We start from the raw sequence: 20961 nt of genomic DNA on the forward strand, positions 1-20961 counted from the left end.
AGAGACCCTCAAGAGGAATGACTTTCCCTGAGTATGAATAACCATGGAAAAACACCCCAAAGCATACAGGAATAATTTCTGCTCTTAAAAAAAGATTAATTCCCCTGCAGAAGGCTGTGTGGGGACCATTCACTGCCACTTAGCAGTGCTAGCTACATTTCCCCATGCTGCCACCAACCTGCTCTTTAAAATGTCCTGATATACTGTCAGGGTGTCATCACAGACATTGAGGGAAACAAATGAAGTCAAGATGAGATTTCTTAGACCACCCCATCCCTGCAACACGGGGGCCAGAATCAGCTCTGAGTTACGGTACTCATACATTTCCATTTCTACACAGAAGATCTTGAGTCATCCTCATCTCCAAGTTCTCTGTGACAGTGGAGCATGCTTAAAATTGACCTCCCTCTGCAGGCCTTTCTTTTTGTCCAGTAGTTCATGCCCTCTCTTAAAGGCTAACAAACTTTCTCCTAGTGTTGTCAACTGCTGCCACATTTGAACTTTCTCTGGTAGATAGGCACAGCTAAGGCATACAGGATGAGTTATATCATTAAATACTCATAAATCTGTAGACATAAATCTATATTACTACATATTTAGCCAATGACAACACATGCATAATATATATTCATAAATAAATGAATATGTAATAAAATGCAAATTAGAATATGTTTAAATTGTAATGCTTATCTCAGTGCTTAGGTCAGAAGATTACTTCTCTTCAAGTGGTAAGACCTGATTATTGAATTTGAATCTCTTTCCTTCTTTTCAAATCTTCTCTGTAGTAGCACCTCCCTGTGCAGAAATACAGTAAGTCCTGTGACTTACTACAATTATGTGCCACAAATTTCCTACCACTTTAAATCAAACAGCAATTAAACATCCAGTTTTTGTAAGTGCCCAACCTGCCACTTCCATTCAAAGCCAGAGCCTACTGTAGCTCTGGAGTTCCCTGGAGAGGAAAGAGTAACAGCTCTGGAAGTGGATCTTCTGTTCCAGATCCCAAATGACAGCTATTAGCAAATGGCAATTGGGTTTCAATTACGTCTACCTATAGAAATGTGTTCCATGTGTGCATTTAAGAGAAGTACTTAATCTACACTCACTAACAACCTTTCTCTGTCATATAATTCTTCAATGTAAAAAATAAAAAAGAAATATCACTTATGATAATAATTTCTTTGTCTGTTATAAAGATGCCAAAAATTTAAAAAAAAAAAAAAAAAAACCAACACAGACTTTAAGAATCTAAACTTTAGCAAACTCCAGGGATCATGATTGTACACATCACAAACTTCACCCCAAGTGTACCTATAGTAAATAAAATGAGTTTGTGTCCTGTGACTCAGTTTTCTAGTCTGCAAAATAAATATAGTCATAGAAACTCTCCTTGTGATACTTTCAAACATAAAACAACCAAATTCTAAACATGCTTAATGTTCTTAAAGAGTATCTATCAAAAGCTGAGTTTTTTTTTTATATGTGCTAGAGTTAAAGATGGAGATAGTTATAATGTTGATGACCACATGGAGAAATACGTTTTTTAAAATATTCTAATTTAAGGGGAGGGGTGGTCTATATAGCAAACAGGGCACAAATATTGAAAGAGGCAGAGGTGGTGACTGATTTCAAGGACAACTGTGGTTTCCAGAGACAACAGGGCTGATGCACATATGATGCACAGAACTCAATGAGACTGTGACAGCTTCACAAGACCTGCCCAAACTCAATCAAGACACAATTTCAGTATAGGGGAGGAGACATGAGCATAAAGTTATACTCAAGCCAAGAAACTATTCACAAGTAATGGTTGCTGGGAAAGAGAAAAACATTTTTCTTCAATGTAGTGACACTGAGTATATCAATCACACTCCACCGCCAGCCACATGCTCAGGAGTAGTCAGCCAATATATAATGTTCCCATTCTATTGCAGCTTTTAAGAGATAGAAAGCACGTGAAGAATGTGGTAAGGTACAGAAGTAAGGGAAGATCTTGGAGGAGTTAGGGAAGTGGAAAGCATTTGATCCAAGTATAGTCTATGGAATTCTCAAAGAAAAAATAGAAATACCTGTACTTTTCACCAAAAAATATGAACTAACAGTGAATATTTAAGTGATAATACCTTAATCCTGTATGAGAATCAATTTTAAAATGTCACAATAGGTTTTTAAAAGTGAAGTTTGGAAGAATTTGAGCCTCTTTGAATCTGGTAACATTATATTGTTATACTATTCTGCTGGATATTCTAATTTTCAATGTTTTGATGGGTATTTTGCATGATCTCTAAAATTCAAATATTGCTGAAGAATACAGTGTAAAATAGTACTGTATCCAAATATTAATAATCAGACTTTATCCTTCCATAAGAGAAGTCATACCTGCATACCTTCATTGGTGTACCACAGATCACAGGAGACTAAAACATAGGCTACATCCACAAAGCTGTAACCACATATTCCTTTCTAGCTTCCTCTGAGAGAATTTTCCAAACTTTTATGATTTGGGCATCTCTCCTAAAATGACAGGACCTAAGGAAATGGTCACATGCTAATGCCCAAGAACTTAGGCAAAGGTGTTAAGAAACACAGGGTTGGAAAATCTGAAGGCCTAGCAATCATTTCAGCCCAGATGTCAGTCTGAATGGTTTACATACCATTTCTCTTTACACTATTTTTCCTATTTCTTCTACAATGAGCTCTGATACTTGGGGAAGGGTGGTGTCGCATGCATCTTCCCTTTAAGGCTGAGAATTCTGCAGTTCCTTATTCTCTGCCTTATGAACCATTGTGGGTCTATCTGTTAATAACCATGTATGGCAAATAGAAGCTTCTTCTATGAGAGTTGAGAAATTCATCAATCCTTGGACCTAAAGGACCTTTAAAAGAACCTGCTTCCCAGACTCTACTGAGTTCAATCAAGAATTCAGAGTGGTAGTGAGCAAAGATCCCCAGGGTATTGCAATGGCAGACAATATTGAGAAGCTATGCTGTGATCAATAGCTAAAGAGTCCAGCTTTTTAAACCAGGTGCCTTCTTTTGCTATTCACCAAAACTCATAATATCTTAACTTAGGATCTTCATCACAAAAGCAATGCAATGAGTCATGGAAAAATTGAAACATGGTGGACAGGGAGAGACTGGCACTATACTCAGAAATGTCTGAGTCTGTGTTTCCTCTCTGTGACTAACTTCTTAGTCCATGAATTTGAGTCAGTTAATTAGATTACATTTTCTCCTTTGCTCATTTAGTGTACTCCCAGTATCAGCATCAAATTTGCAGTGCTCTGTATGGATGAAAGAGCTGAAATGAAATGTGCCCTGAACAGTATACAATAACTTGCAGTTAGAACCTGGAAGCAACCTAGATGTCCCTCAACTGAAGAATGGCTAAAAAAGATGAAGCACATTTACATAATGGAATACTATTCAGCAGAAAAAAATTGAATCTTGAAATTTTAAACATAGAGCAAAGGGTCACCAGCTTATAATTCCCACCACCAGAGAAACCAGGATACAAGGAGGAACCTATGAGATTCATACAAGGTCCCTCACAGAAGGGTAAAAGAACAAGATCTCCTGAGCATTTTGGGAATGGGGGAACAGTGAACAGAGAGGGAGTTAGGAGAAAGAGAAGAGGAGGAGAGGAAAGCACATGGGACTAGGAAGATTGAGTCAAAGGAGGAAGAGATGAGAGCATAAAAAAAAGAGATATAATAGAGGGAGCCATTATATGTTTGAAGAGAAAACTGACTCTAGAAAAATGTCCAGAGACCTACAAGGATGACCCCAAATAACAATCTGAGTCACAGTGGAGAGACTACCTTATATGCCCTTCCCTGATAATGAGATTGATAACTAACTTATATGTCATCATAGAGCCCTCATCTAGTAGCTGATAGAAACAGAAGCAGACACCCACAGCTAAACACTGAGCTGAACTAGAATCCAGATGCAGAAAGGGAGGACAACACCAGGCTATAGAAACCCACAGAGACAGCTGACTTGAACAAGGAGGAGCGAATGGGCCCCCAGACTGATACCTGGGAACACAGCATTGGACCGACTCAGACCCCCTGAACTTGGGTCTCAGTTAGAAGGCCTGTGCAGTCTAAGGGACTTCTGACAGTGGAACCAGGATCTATCCCTGGTGCACAAAAGGAGTTTGGGAGCACATTTCCCATGGAGGAATAGTCCCTTAACCTAGAGACAGGAGGGAGGGCCTAGTCCCTACTTCAAATGACTTGACATAGTTTGCTGACCCTTCCTGGAAGGCATCACTCTTCCTGTGGAGTGGGGGATAGGTGGGATGGGAGGGTGGTCTGGGGGGGCATGAGGGTGAGAGAGAGGGAGGGAGAGGAATATGTAAAATAAGGAAAATAATAAATATAAAGAAAACAAAAAAATAACTTGCAGTTGTTACAGCTGTTACTTGAAAACTTCTTATAATTCTAGAAATAGAATGCATGCTACTGACAAAAGTAACACCCCAGTAACATATACAGCCAGAACTGAGTACTTCAAATCAACATGGGCTCATGGCACTGATTTCTTTAATGTTAACACCTGCTTCCAAATTGATAAATGCTCATAATTATGGATATTAACTTTCTAAATAGAGGAGTTATTTCTGATGCAGAAAGCAATGTGGAGAGTTGATTGAAATTCAGCGGATGTGTTAGTGATGGTGCAGAACAAACCTACACAGTGCAGGAACATCAGGACTCTCATAGGTCTGGCATCAAGTAGGCAGGCAAGAGGATGACGAATCCATGAAGGAGTCCAAGAGCATCAGAATTCCTGAGATGTGTAACTTAGAAGAGATCACACAGTTAATTGAGTTGAAAGTACATATTATCTCTTTTTCATTGAAATGTTAACTACCAATGTCCAATATTTGTAAGTGAAATTCTTGCTATTAATATCAGACTTGAAATATTTCACTGAGATTTTCATGGATTCCACATTGTATTTTAAAATCACTGGTTGAGAAAAAAACACTTGTGGTAGACTCCTGCTTTAGCCATTTATCCAGCAAAACTCACCATCTGGCTGCTCACTATCCCCAGCATTCGGCATTGGGTTGGTTATAGCACTGGCTAATAGGAGTTGCCATACTATAATGAAGTTGATGGCAGTGTGTCCTATGGCAGACTAAGTGAAAATACAGATCATTTGAAGGGCCTTGAGCTAGAAAATTTATAGAGAAGCCTTCCTGTGTCTTTCATGAGTAGTTCAACCTTCAAACAACTTCAGTTTTTTGTTGTTGTTGTTGTTGTTGTTGGTTTTTTTATTTTTTTTTTTTTTTTGAGACTTCAAGTTTGATGAAACCAATAGAACAGTCTAGTCAAGTTTGTCTTGACTGTTTCACTTTGGGAAGTGGATCTCTTCACTGCTGTCAGACAGTAAGTTTTGGAGTAGATGGATATGTAGCAATAAGTAATTTACAAGTTAAGTACTTTAATGTTTGTCATATCTGTAGCACCTATAGCTGTGTCTGCTATTAAGAAAGGTGTATTAGAAAGGGCCAAACTAGTGGAGTAAGGGAAGAACTAGAAAGAGAATGAAAGTCTTTTCATTTTGAGTTTGGCCACCAGGTTCCTAGTTACTTCTTTGTGAACTAAAATTCCTAAACCTTAGGTAACCAATCTAGGTTCCCTCCCTCCCTTCCTCCTTCCCTCCCTTCCTCTTTCCTCCTTTCTTCCACCTTCCTTTCATTCCTCCAACATTTTATCTCTCTCTCTCCCTACTTTCTTCTATTTCTTTTTGTTTGTTGAGATGGATTCCAGTCTTTATAGAGAGTATTACTATGGAGCTCAGACTGTCCTCAAAATGTTAATCCTTCTGCATCAACCTTCCTAGTGTGTTTTTCCATAATACTTGGCATTGCTCTCTTAACATTAGTGATAGCTATACGAAAGCATGCACACAATATAGCCATCACTAATGTTAAGAGAGCAATGTTGGGCATAGTTTCGTTCTCTAATTCTAAAATTGGTATAATGGAGCTAAGGATAAAACTTCTAAGAAGTGAAAATAGATATTACAAGTTCCCTTACTCTTCTGTTGGAGGAGAGAACCTCAAATCTAACTATTCCCTCATTACTTCATTCTTTATCCCTCCCTCCATCCCTCCTCTTGTACCCTTCCTCTGAGACAAAGTCTCAATATGAACCTCTAACTGACATGAAGCATATTGTATAGACAGGGCTGGCCTTAAACTCGCATAGATTCAGCTGCCCATTTCTCTGTCTCCAGAGTGCTGGAACTAAAGGCCTGTACTACCATATACAGCTATAGTCTCTTAATTTAGGCCATATTATATCTTAATGTTGGTTTCTAGACTTCTGGAAATGTGAGTCATATTACAATTTCAATAGATGAAAAGAAGGAAAAAAATATGCTACAACACAATTTAAGCACAAACATTCAACCCTGAAAGAATTTGAACAAATTTGAAACATGAAGTAACAATTTGCTCAATGAATGAAGTATCACATTAGTAATATACTATAAAGATCATTGAGTTATTAGTAATCATCTGACATGCATAAAAGCTTGATATTCTATGTTTGATAGCTATCATTCCCTGTAATTTACATAACATTACATTTGACAATTGATTATGAGTTCAGTATTCATTATGAGGTTAAAATCTGATGCCTCTGTCTGGCAGTGGATACACTTCCAGAGAAGACTGACATGTGGATAGGGGACAGTGACTAGAGATGAAGGTCACATCTTCCAATATGCTGATGACCCTGGTGAAAAAAGTAATTGGTGTCAGATCAGACACATATGCCTGTGAACCACTTTCTTTCTGAGTGAGTGCACATCTCTCTGTGTCTATCAACCACTGACATGAAAATCAACATGTTTGGCCTTTCAGTATAGTTGTGATACCAGTAATTCACAAAGGTACTTCTAGACCTTTTGCACCAGTACGGACTACTGAGTTATCCAGCTTCCTAAATTGAGAATCTGGTACTATGCTTCCCTGGTATTCAAACAGCCTTATTTTATACAGATCCCATGCTGTAAGCCAATCCAGTGCTTCCCATATATGGAGTTCAAAATTACTGTAGAAAACCCTAGTTTAGCTAATTTGTCAAAGAGAGTCTTGAAGTAGTTATGTGTGCTTAGCTTGCAGCAACTGTACCATAATATTTAAGATGTCTAAGCAGGGCTGAGCCTGGGGCTCTTCCCCTTACTTCAGTAAAAATTTGTTGGACAATATGGAGGAATAATTTATGAAACAACATTTAGTATCTAGCTTATGACTCTTTGTAGAAATGTGTTTCTCTTATCCAAGCACTATGGTTTAAAGTAAATGCAGAAGATAAAAATGGCATGAAGTTAATATGACCTTAACACTTACATTTATAAGCATGTACATGCATACCCACCTACTATGTACAATGAACTAAATGAATATTAAAGAGTACAGACATCTACAAGTGAAGTCAATTTATAAGACCCAGTGGAATTCCAGTTTATCAAGAATCATATAAAATCTTCCTTAAACAAAATTTGGGCATTTGCTTAGAGTCTCAGTACTTAATCTGAGATATTTCCAGCACAGCAGGTGTTGCAGAAGCCCTGACTCATGTGCCTTGCCCTCACAATGAACCTTATACTCTGGTGGCAATGCCATTGCCATACATGGTAGTTAAGTAGGATGTTCTCCAACCCACAAACTACACATCAGACATTTTTAAATCTACAGAAAGAAGCCATATAGCTACTGGAGGATTTAGTTTCTTCATTCTTACAAAGGCATATGATGAGGAAACACCTGAGGATTTGGGAAGTTATGCAGAGTGTAAACTACACCCTTTATAATATTAGGTCAAAATTCATAGTTTTCTGTTTTTTTCAGAATTGAATAAACTCTGTTCTCCTGGGTGGCTAATAAAAAATTCTTTCCATTGTTAAGGTATAATTTTTAAAAATGTAAAATAGTAATTCCCTGGTACTTGTAAAATGAACATATGTCAAAGATGCATTCAACTAATTAATTACTAAGAGAAACACAAGGTGTTAAAACAACCCACAGAGCCTTTGAAAAGATTGGTATTTATGGGCAGATTAGAATAGGCCTGTCAGATTAGATACAACATTGCTCCTGGTTAACAAGGTGATGTGCCACAACCTCAGATTCTACTGTTTCACTGATCAGGATAATCTGGCTCTCTACTGAACAAAACTCAGAGAAGAAAGCAATTTGATGGGGCTTCTAGCAATAGCTATAAAATGCATGTACTTGCCTATCCCTAGTTGATGCTTATACCTCAGTATGATACATAATAACAAAGCTACCCACCTCTACCCTTATGTTTAAGATTTTTTTAATCTCCATCATTACTGAGGCAGTCATCTTTTGGAAAGGAGAGAATCACAGGCTTTTCATAAGAGTAAAAGACAAGGAAACAATAATGCCTTCAGTTCAGTGGACTGCCATCTTTGTCAACCTGTCCTTGTTGTCCTCTGATGATACTACAGGCTCCACCTTTGTTTTCCTCGGTGTTGAGGGAAGACACAAGTATAGTCCCTTATGACCTCTACTTCTAGTATCCCTGCATCTGCCTAGATCCCTCCTCTTCAGAGTGGGATCTATAATGTCACCTTCTGCAAAGGTAGTATGATTTTGCAGATGCAGTTAATGTACTAAACCCACTAACTTAAAACGATGGGAGCTTATCTTGGATGGGCCTAAATTAGTCAGATAGACATTCTTAGAATGAAAAAGTCTTTCCAAAAGAAGAGAATTTCCCTCTCTCTTTGAGGAAGTCAGCTTGTAGGGACCAAAAGGACCATGCAGCAGAGAATTTCAGGTAACATCTTAGAGCTGAAAGTTAGGCCAACACATAAAGCAAAAAATAAATGATTTGTATACCTACTTTTATATGGTTGTGCATCCAAGGTCAAATAAAACAAGTCTCAAGTTAAAAAAAAAAATAACTTGATTCTAAAGCCAGACTGGCCAGGTTGTAACTCGATAATAAAAACTCAGCAACAGATGTTGGGGTTAAAGCTGAAGATCAGAAAAACAAAGAAGCCAGAAACTAGAGAGTCCTCTCCTCTACCAATGCTCAGACAGAAGGGGCAATCCATTGAACCTTGGATTGTGTCTCCATACTGCACTGCTTTCCAAGTCTCAGAATCCTAGACTGCTCTCTGGAACTGCATTAAGCTCCTTATATCCTCTCTAGTTCTGGGATTAAAGGTGTGAGCTCCTTTAGGCTGATTCACTCTTGTGTAGCCCAGGGTGGTCTTAGAATTCCAGAGATCCAATTGTCTCTGTCTCCTGAGTCCTGGGATTAAAGGTGTGTGTCTCCACGGACCAGCTTCTATAGCTAACTAGTGTAGCTGACATTGCATTCTGAACCCCAGGCAAGCTTTATTAAATCCTAAACAATATATCACCACACCAGACACCAAATTCTGTCAATAGCCATGGGAGCCTGCAAGAAGACTTCGAGCTGCCTGTGGTTCTGATTTATTGGGCCCACCTTATCAGTATTTGGACACCTGGCACACAAAAAGCTATGAGATATGCATTTTTCGGATCATTAAGCTGCTGGCTGTATGTTCCACACAATACATAGGGAAGACACTCAGAGACATGTGTGAATTACCCTGGGTCTCTACCTCTAGGAGACACAGACAGGCCCTTTTGGAAGAAAATCCATAAATAGCTTACCAGAAAATGAGCAAAGTCCCCATTACGGGACCCAAAACTGCTAACTATGGTGTGATAAGACCATCAGTACAGAGCAGTAGCCTTTCATTACTCCATGACCAGAGTATTTGACCAAGACTAAAATTTGATCAACCAGGATGTTCTTAATTTTGTATCTTTCATTCCTATGGCAGAGAATGTATAGCTAGCATCCCTACTTTGTACACAAGTTGATCTTCACTTTGTTACTTTGTATGGTTTTCCTTCAAATGAAACTACACACACACACACACACACACACACACACACACACACACAAGTACTCTATGATACTGGGAAAGTAATCCTAAATGAAGACTACTACATCTTACTGTCTGTTAGAGTTGGTACTCCAGATATTGCCGAGCCTGCTTCCATCTCATAGTGGACTCAGTAAATGGTTGATATTTTTTCCCTATGAACCTTCAATCCAAAGACTTAAATAATTATTCACAGCCAATTCCTTCCCAGTTGCCATAATTCCCTGTCTACTGCAACACAACACAACAGTGATGTGTTCCCAGAACACACCCTCTCCACAACAGCTATTCCTCAGGGCCATCTTCTTTCTCTTTTGAGATTTGCTGGCTATCACTATCACATTTCCTTCATGATTTCCTTACTGGCACCCCTTGTTAGAATGCCCAGCCCCTTTAGACCATGCAAAAAAAAAATGCTTCAAACAATACAGGGATACAGGGTTTTGTGAATGGCCATGTCAGAGGAACAGCAAGTAGTAACTGAAGTTTAAGATGTCAGCCCTCCAGGAAGCAACTCCCTGGTGGGTGAATCTCAGACAGGCAAGGCCTCAGACTGCTTTTGCTTTGCTTTTACAAGTTTGCTACAACTTTCTCTGTTATCTGGTGTGGTATGAATGGGAGTGTGGAGATCCTCCCTGCCTGTAATGCAGTGTGTTTATCTGATGGCAACATCCAGTTGTACTGACATTTTTACCTGTGTGTTATTGTGAAGATGATTTCTTTTTAAGCAATAATGTCTAACTGATAATAAAAATGTTAGTTTAAATAGAATTTAATGATAAAACAATTAAATCAAGGAAGTGTCACACACCTAGAACACACAAATTTCTATTGAAGACCTGTACAAACTGTGGCTTAGGTTAATGATTAAGAAAAAGAATTGAGCTCTTTGACACCAGCATGACTTTGTAGGTACAGCTGGCCTTGAGAATCCAACATGCTGTTTGCTAGAAGCTAGGTTTGTTGTAAAACCTATGTGACCCCACAGAGACCCTTCAAGAAACCCTGTCCTACTCAAGGACTGAAGCTAATTGGAGAATATGGATTATGTAACAAACGTGAGGAGTGGAGGGTCAAACTTAGCCTGACCAAGATCCAAAAGGCCACCCTGGATGAAAAGGACCCATGGTGTCTTTTTGAAGGCAATGCTCTGCTGAGGACTTGTTTGCATTGAGGTGCTGGATGAGGGCAAGATGAAGCTGGATTACTTCCTGGGCCAGAAGATTGAGGATTTCTTGGAGAGTCAGCTGCAGATCCATGTCTTTAAGCTGGGTCTGGTTAAATCTATTTATCATAACCTTGTGCTCATCCACCATTGTCATATCAGGATCCAGAAGGAGGTGAGGAACATCCCATCCTTCACTGTCCATCTGGACTCCCAGAATCACATTCATTTCTCCCTCAGTTTTCCTTACAGTGGTGGCCACCCAGGCCAAGAGAAGAGGAAGAATGCCAAGAAGGCCAGGGTGGTGCTGGAGCTGGTGATGATGGGAAAGAGGATTAAGTTAATACCTCCCTGAACTCGAGAATTGTCTAGATTTCCAGCTGACTAATAAAACAGAATTAACACTTGGAAATAAAAGTTGAGTCCCAGTAGCCTACCTAATTTAAATTCTTCTAATATTAATGTTGGAAGTCATGTTTATATGTTTTGGAGTACATCGTAACTAAAACAAAGCTTTGAAAATAAATTTAGACTATGATGTTTTTGTCAAATGGCTTTGATGTGCAAACCCCCAAAAGACAATGCAAGTTGTAGAGAGGTACGTAGTTGAATGAGGAACTCTTGAAAGTCAGGGAACAAGAACAAAGAAGCCCAATTGGCTGATATACCTTTCTTGCTGAGATTGGTTGAGGAATAAAGGTGATGATTAGTTTCTTGTACCCATTTCTGCCCTCAGTGTCTTGAAATAAAGCCTATTGATGAGTGGGTAATGAGCCCTAAACGTTTAAATTAGAGCTGACTGAATATTTTTCATATATAAAAGTTTTGGTTTGTGATTCCTTTAAAATTCCTTATAAGATTGCCGTTCAAGATAAGTAATTTTAAAGTGATTGGTCAGTTTCCTCTTTAAAATTACTCAGTAACTAAGTTTGTGCTGTTTTGTCCTTCTGTGTCCAGTGCTCCTAAAGGACATATCTCCCTGTCCATGAATAGATAGATACCTTTATGAATGTGAAATTGTATGCACATGCCTTAGATGAATGACATTGTGTAAAGCTCTCTCTATTGATATCTACAGGCTATCACATCTCATGTTGGTTCATGACGCAGGAAGTTTTGTCATGTGCTTACTTGAATTGCTGTTGATGAAATAATTTCAATTCTTTTGGAGGAAAATTAACTGTTTCAGTCTCTTTAGGCCAAATAAACATGAGCAGGAACCCCCCCCCCCTCCAAAAGAAAGAAAGGAAGGAAGGAAGGAAGGAAGGAAGGAAGGAAGGAAGGAAGGAAGAAAGGGTTTGTCCTTTCTTCATAACTGTAAAATGCAGCCTGCCAGTAAAAGACCTGACTGAGAAGAACATCTTCCTTGCCTACATAGTTAATCTATAACAAGTTTCTTGGGTATGAATATACATGGGTTCTTGGGATAATATTTTTTACCTCTAATATGAAAAATGTTTAATCATGTAAGAGATATGGAAAGCATGCTATTTTATACTTGTATTTGTTGTAATCATTCACTTGACAAACAGAATGTAACTAAATTGTAATTTGTGTATTAGCCAAAAGTTTTTGCTGGGGTATATAAGCTGTAAGGGAAAGAATAAAGACAGAGTTAAAATGAATTAGAAAGAAAACATCAAGAATGACAGAATTTGAAGATGAAGAACATCAAGAGAGTTAGAAGGAAAAGAAAACATCAAGATCTACAGAAGAGACATTTCTGGATAAAGATAAAGGAAATAATATAGAACAAATAATGAATAATACAGAAAAATAAAGAAGGAAACCACCAAGAGAGTGTATGAGTGTCTTTTCCTCTAACCCCTTCAGATAAATTCACAGTACATGCTGACTCAGTGGATTTGAGTCCTGCACTGCTCCCAGCAGCCTGGGTTCAAGACAGTTTAACTTCTGTCATTTAGGAACCAGCCATCCTCCTCTATCCAGCAACAAAGTGCTTTCTGCTTTTGAGCCAATATTTTTTAAGCTGCCTGCACAGGAGATTAATTTGTGAGGTTCATGAAAATTCCACTGCTCAGACTGTGCCTTAATGGTGTGTGTGTGTGTGTGTGTGACTCAAGTCCTGCTACTTAACAAGCATGACTGTCTATATAATGCTACTGTTTTTAAGATGCTGCTCAGAGAATTTGAATGTGTAGCAATCTTTCAACTGCTTTGTTTACTCTTTGTTCAGCTCCATGGTTCTCACACATTAGCTCTTCTCATTGGAGCCACTGACAATACCAACTTCAAACCCAAAACTATCTGAGTCAGTGCATTAAAGGTACAGCCTGAGAGGCTGTATTGCTAACAAAATCCCAGCTAAAACTGCCACTGAACAGAGAAGCCCTCTTTGAATAGCAATGGCTAGATTCTTAATTTATTAAGATTATGAACGCAAATTTTAATGAGTAGTTAATATATTAATGATTCTGAAGCTGCTAGTGATCTGTCCTATGAGTATGCAATACTTGAATTACCAACTTTATATTCTACACTAATTTTTGATCTGTCTTATTTCCCAAGCAGCATGATACAGACAAGAGCTGACTCCAGGGAGAAACACTTTTGCACAAAGACCAGTAGGAGTGATCTAAGTCTTAGGTACATATGCCTTAATTTAACTGAAATATTCCTGCACACTGAAGTCCCCTGGGAATCATGTAAATGATGCCTGTGTTTGATTGTCACCCCAAGAAATGCAAAGTCACTGAGTAGGACTCTAGATAAAATTAGACTTTATTCCTTAGGGCAGTTTTAGGTTTTTATATATATTAGACAAATAGTACAAACACTTTGTTATTACCATCTTACAGGTATATCATACATTGGATATATACCTAAAGAACTACTGTCAACATTATCATTAACTAGAATGAACTTAGTATTCACTCTTTATATTTCATAGTCAACTAGATTTTACCAAATTCATAATTTGGTACCAGTACATTATTATGCACAATAGCTTCTTTTTTGCAATAATACCCACATAGCTCATATGTTCCTATCACCTGTCCTGCTTCAGATCTTTGGCAGTCCTTTATCTTCATTGCACACAGCCTTGCCTTTTCCAGAACCACCACATAGTGGGAATCACACAATAAACAGTCTTTTCTGGCTGGGTTTTCACTCAGTAATATGCATTATTTCTTCCATCTATCTCTACAGTTTAATATTCAATTCACTCTCATTAACATTCTGCTATGTGGATAGACATTTGTCTTTTGATCTGTTCACTTATTAAAGGGAATTTGGTGTTTCTGCTTGTGTACTTGTATATTTAACTGCTATAAACATTTTGTGCATGTTTTGGTTGTTTGGGTCTATTTAAATATAGACATGCAAGTTATTTGGGTGAAAAACAAGGAGCATCATTGCTAGATCATATATATTCAGTTATAAGATAAGCATCTAACCTGTAATACAAAATAGTTTTGTCATTCTTCATTTTATCAGCAACAAATAAGAATTCCTCTGACTCCATATATGTAACTTGGGAGACAGTGAGAAGCTTTCTTTCTATTCTGTTATATGTTCAGTGCCAAGAGTTAGGCTTTGAGTTTATTACCCCTTTGTGAGGGCATTGTAATATATACAAATAAGTCAAAACCACTAACTATCCTTTACTATTCTCACAAATCTAGCGGGTCTCTTTCAGAGTTCTCCATAAAGTTGAGTGTGAGTTTGGAGGCTTCTGCTATATGATTACATTGCAGTGTGCTATCCTGAGGAGCAAGACTGAGAAACAGGAGTAAATATGGTAGAAAGGGAAAAGAGAACACACTTAGGCCAGAAAGAAAGCCTAGTACTTCTCCTCTGAACTTCTCTGATAACTGAACTCATGTATGAACACACACACACACACACACACACACACACACACACACACAGTAAAAATAAATATTTCTTAAAATAAAAAGAAAGGTGAACTCATAAGAGGCAACCCATACAGAGCTGGCTACTGCTAAGGCCTCACTAGCCTCATGGTCTTTGGGAATCCTTTTCAGTCCAAACCCAGTACTCAAAGGAGTGGGTCTAAAGAGAAAAGGGACATAGTATAACCACTGGAACCCATCGCTGATTGTTCAAACATAAATTACTAGGTGCCTTGATTTGTTTTCTTTTATGGTGATAAGTACCAGGCCAAAAATTAGCTTAAATGGGAAGGATGTATTTAACCTTACAGGATGCACTTTGTTGCCTATCACTGCAGGAGGCCCCAAAACAATGACTCAAGGCAGGGACCAGGAAACAGGAACTGAAGCAGAAACCATGGAGAAACCATGCTTATTGCTTGGTTTGCTACTTTTCTTATACATTTCAAGTCCACCCATCCAGATATCACTCTGCACACAGTGTGCATAATGGTGCTACATCAATCAGGAAAACTTTAAAGATGCCTTGCAGGTATGCCCATGGGACAATCTGATGAAGGAAATTCCTCAGCTAAGGTTCCATCCACTTAGATGACTCTAGTTTATGTCAAATTGATAAAAGCTAACGGGTATGCTGGAGGATCATTCGTAGGAATAGCAGCACTATTAACATATGCTGGTAGAGAAACTAGAAGGGAATGAATGCATGACAGGAATAATTTTGCTTTCTGACTTTTCAAAAAGATTGTCTATTGTGGTAAATAAGGGTCAGGATAAACAAATAGGCCGAATAGATGTTTATTCAGGGAGAAATAACTTACAACCTAGACAGATGAACACCAGGAAATTCAACCCGATCCTCTCCTGTCCGAGTCACGCCAGAAAGAGAGCGCCTCCCTGGCCCCCTCTGACCTCCTTCCTCAGGTCACCTCCGCCCATCGCTCCACCCCCCAATGGGCGTGGTCAGTGCTACAGAAGGACTACCTCACTACAGATTGTCTGGTTGACTTCTGGAGATCCAACACAAGGTTTTTGTATACTGCTATCCTTGTCATCTGGAGGAATGAATCCAAGACCCACTGTACATACCACATTCCAAAGACACTCAAGTCTATCATGTAAAATGATGGGGAATTTGTGTATAACCTGTGTGTGTCTATCCTATTCTTTGAATCATCTCGATTGCATACAATACTTATTGCAGCATAGATATTGTGTAAACATCTATGATGCTGTATTATGTGGGAGATAATGAGATAAGAGAAATATTCTGTTCTTGTTTCATAGAGAAGCAATTTATGTTTCCACAACATTTGCTCTCACAGATCCGTGTTGTAGAATTCATATATACAAAGGCCAATTGTACTTTGTAACAACTTAGCAGCACTCATAAATAAGCAAGAAAAGGCAAAGGATTAGGAAAACCAACGCTTCTTTATCCTTTCAGCACAGGAGAGCTGAGCTGAACATCACAGGCAACAATCTCACAAGTCGGTTTAGTCCATGAAACTCTTCCCCAAGATCACTAAGGTCAAATCCATTTCCAATGAATTCACGCAGCTGTGATTTGCCCCAAACATGGTACTAGGAGAAACACATTCTTCCTTGCAGAAAGGAGTTCTATACAAGCTGGAAAAACAAGCAGTTCAATTACATTATAATTGACTCTAATTGGCTCTCCCACGGGCTGTTAAACTCTTTATCTGTAGCCCAGTAGCACATTAGGGAGCCAACACTGCTATCCTGTCTTGTAGAACACTAGAGAAAGTATACCTCCTACACATTCCACCCCTCTGGATCTGAGCCTAGGGAAACTGAGCTCCTCTGGGCACACAAAGGACAGTGATTGTAGCAGCCACACAGAGGAACCCTCAGGAGCAGATGTGAAATTTCCCACTGCCTGCCAAATAGATAAAAGAAAAGCTTTTAATTGTTTGGTTTCTATTAATCAAATGTTTGACAGTTTCATACATGCATAGAATATATTCTAGTCATCTCCCTTATCCTTTGTAGAAATTTAAAAATTTTAACAGTGTCCCAGGAAGAAGCATTATACTTTATTTTTTCCTGGCTTTTATTAATTCCAGGTACTTACCAAGCACAACTAGAGATAAGGTATGGAGATGAGACGGGGGATCTAACATGGAGAAAAAGACATGGGAAGAAAACATCAGAACACAAATTGATTGGATAAGATGAATTGGGAACAATGTTGGTTGTTAGCCTGGACGGAGAACCAAAAAAAAGAGCAAGAGATTTGAAGGGATATAGCAAGTGTAGGTGATTTGAGATCTGTGTTCTTGGGCCATAGGAAAAGTGAAGCAATTGTCCACCATTCTGCATTATAGACAAATCTCTAATTATAAAGACTTATCATCCATAGAGGATTCCCACGCAGTCAAAGATAGCAAGGCTAGAAGAGAGTCTCTAAATTCCCATTTTTCTCTCATAAATATTTTCATAAATCCTCTTTACTTATTAACACACACATGCAGGCATGCACTATTGTGTGCATGTGCATGTGTGTGTGCATGCACACGCGCACGTGCACGTACACACACACACACACACACACACATCTGTTTAGCAAACTAGAGCTTTTTCCTTCCTTTGGGCCCCTACTCTTTGACTCCCTTGATTTAAAGTTGTATACAGATCATTTCTAAAAGCCCTTACTGGGAATATCCTTGCTTCAAGGTGAACATTCTCTGACAATTATCACTTTTTCCCCTCCTTACCCTACCTGTTTCTTCCGAACCTGCTTAACTCCTTCAAAACAGACAAATGCTTTGCCTTGAACTGTTAAGAATGAAGATTTTCCAGTGAGAGCATCCTCTCCTTTTGTAAGTGTCCCTTCTCCCCTGCATTTGTAATATCCTTTGATGATAAAAATCTCTCCTTGCCAATTTCTCATCTGATTTTAATTTGACATGATTGAACATGAGCACTAGTGGTTCTTAAAATTGAACATAGTTTGTAACCTTGACAGTGCATCAGAATCCCAGGAGGCTTTTTTCTTTTTTCTTTTTTTTTTTTTTTTTATTTTAATAGCTAGGACATGGGCTCTGACCTCCAGACTTTCAGACTTTCAGATGTGATATTGTCTTGGATGGGTCCTGGATGAGAAGCTTTCAGGTGAGGCTAAGGGTGAGCACTAAGCACCCTACCCTAAGAACCATTGCAGAAGAGCTGGGGGAATGAGAATGGTTAAAGTGCTCACTTCACAAGCACAAGGGCTTGATTTTGAACTCTAAGATCTCATACAAATGCCTAGTCGAGAATGGATGAGATAATCCACCTATACTTCAATCCTCAAATGGCAGATGGGATACCTAGAGCAAGCAGGTAAGTGAGGCTAGCCATATCAGGGAACTCCAGGTTTCCTTGACATACCCTGCCTCAAATATTAAGGGAGAAAAACAATGGGGGAAAGATCCTGATATCAAGTACAAACTCTGGACCTCCATGCACATGTGCACACAAGTGTCTGCACACAGACACACACACACACACAGAGATACATATACACATGTGAGTACAGACATCCGGCATGTAACACATGTGTTTTCAAAGAAGCTCTAGAGCCTAGCAAACGAGGCACACAATAGGCCAATATAGGCTTAATCAAATGCCAGATCATGCAGGATGCAGGCTTTCATCCAGAGGACTCCTTGAGAAATCACTGAAGGATGAACATAGAAGGGCACTTAATCACAACTGCCTCTTTTAGAAACCTTGTCTGAAGATGCTACCCTCCAAGCAATAAATAGACATAACTGCTGTAAATCTGAATTTCTGAAGTTTATGTGTGAGAACAGGGCACCAGGGTTGAACACTATAAGGCTCAATGGCTGATGAGAACTTCATTATTGTAGAGAGTAAGAGTGGTGGCAACCTAAATCATCTCAGGCTGATTTTAGGCCCTTTACTAGCCACTCATTGTCCATCCCTTTGCATGATCTGACATCTTACATCAGGTGCTACATGCCTGTATGTATTCTTGGCAGTTCATAGCTAACAACCCAAACCTTAACATATCACAGCACTGGAGACCTTTGGAATACTTTTCTGTGCTGTAGTCTACCTACCTGTGGTCTCTACCAATATACTTATTAAATAAATGGCTTATTTATGAATTTGTGCTGTAACTAATAAAATCTCATATAATGGATTCCATGGTGGATTATGGTATTATGGTCCTTAATCTTGTTCATAGGCCATACTTGCTGATGCTTGTCTCGGAGCAAACAATATATTTTTCTTTTTTAGGCAAGAGCTATGTTTCATGTGAACATTAAAAAATGAGGAAGTTCAGTCCAGGAGGACCTGGGAAAAAAATAGAAATAAAATAGGGCACAAGACAACTAGACAAAATGCTGTATAGTAAGGGTTTAGTGCAGGTCAGAAAGAGGCCTGGGAATCACTAATGGAAACTGTGGCAATAATTGACTTCCAGACAGACCCAGTCCCATGGGGACTACATAAGAGGATTTACTGAGCACTTTCACAGAAGCATGGACAGCAATGAGACCAGTAGATCTACAAGATTTGGGTTGGAATTGATCCACATATGAAGTGATTGGGGCTGAGGTGACTATCAAAGTCAGAATGCATCAGTTCTTCTCAAAGCCATATTGCTAGTGCTCAGTGAAGTCTTAGTACTAACAGCACCAAGATGATGTAAGGGAGCATAAACCACTCTGATGATTGTGTTTTCTTACAGTGGGTTGGGCAATGCAGGGGAAACAGACCAGGATCACCAGGGAACAATTTTATTGGTACATCTCAGGAAGATAGCAGTAGTAAGGAGCTGAACCCACGCCAAAAAGAAGACATAGTTAGGGGAACAGGATGCAAACCATGCTGGTAGAGAATCAACACTCCCATTGCTGGGGTCAGCTTTGTCCTCAACAGTCTCATGGGTGTGGTGCTTCTGTCTCTTCTTGCTGGCCACTGGCTGGGAACACTTTGCTGTTTTCTAATCACTTGTTCTATTTGTTTTAGGTAGTGCTTACTCTTCTTGGAAAAGTGTTTTATGGAAACATCTCAGTTTGTTGCTGGGTATTTTTTAAAGATATAGCTAGAAAGCAAATGAGTAATATTTTATGTCCCCTCCTTTCCTCCATCCTCCCTACTCCCTCCTCCACTGTCCCTCTGCTCCTCTTGCTCTGTTAAAATAATTTTCCTCAGGTATCATTCAGAACATAGAATTATAAGATAAGATGCATAAACCCAAAGATGAGGACTCAGTCCACAGGCTTGAGCCAGACATTTAAATATGGAATCCATGTTTATAAGCAGCTGTCAAATCTGCCATACTGGTTTTAAACAACGTGTAATGGAGCACTTTGCCACATGCTCATGATTGTATAGTTTCTTGTGTTTGTAGTGGGGAGGATATGTTTTTGTTTTGTTTTGATTTTTTTCTGTTTCTGTGGTAAACTGACTTTAAAGCTTCCATTTGTATGATTAAAGAAATAATACCAAATCAACTTATTTGCTAAAGCACAAAGTGTATACTAATGTCAAAGTTTAAGGTAGTTATCCCTATGTATTGTAGGGCATTGGGTTTAGGACCCTTGCACATACTCATGACCATCAAAACCTATCAATCTTTATGTAAAATGGTACATCATATCTGACTACAACCCCATCACATCTTCCCATGTATTTTAAATTATCTTAGATTACTTAAAATCTCTAAGGCCAAATATATGCTATATTACCAGTGCACCATTTAGAAAATAATGTCATGGAGGTGGGAAAACCTGTGTATTTTAGTACAGAATCATAGACTTTTTTCAAATTATTTTGATTTGATGTTGCTTGGATCTGTGATAGCACAACATTCAGGAACTAAAGGCAGACATACATGAATGCTTTTATACAGAAGTCTGACTAATGGAAAATATAAAATACTATTTTCTTGTTACTGTAAGA

General features: G+C 38.7%; 1 pseudogene; it reads left to right on the forward strand.

Moving 5' to 3' along the window:
• Positions 1 to 10915: 10915 nt before the first annotated feature.
• Positions 10916 to 11482, forward strand: LOC127221213 (40S ribosomal protein S9-like; annotated as a pseudogene).
• Positions 11483 to 20961: the final 9479 nt, after the last annotated feature.

The sequence above is a fragment of the Phodopus roborovskii genome, unplaced genomic scaffold, assembly GCF_943737965.1.
Source record: "Phodopus roborovskii unplaced genomic scaffold, PHOROB, whole genome shotgun sequence".
NCBI lineage: Eukaryota > Metazoa > Chordata > Mammalia > Rodentia > Cricetidae > Phodopus > Phodopus roborovskii.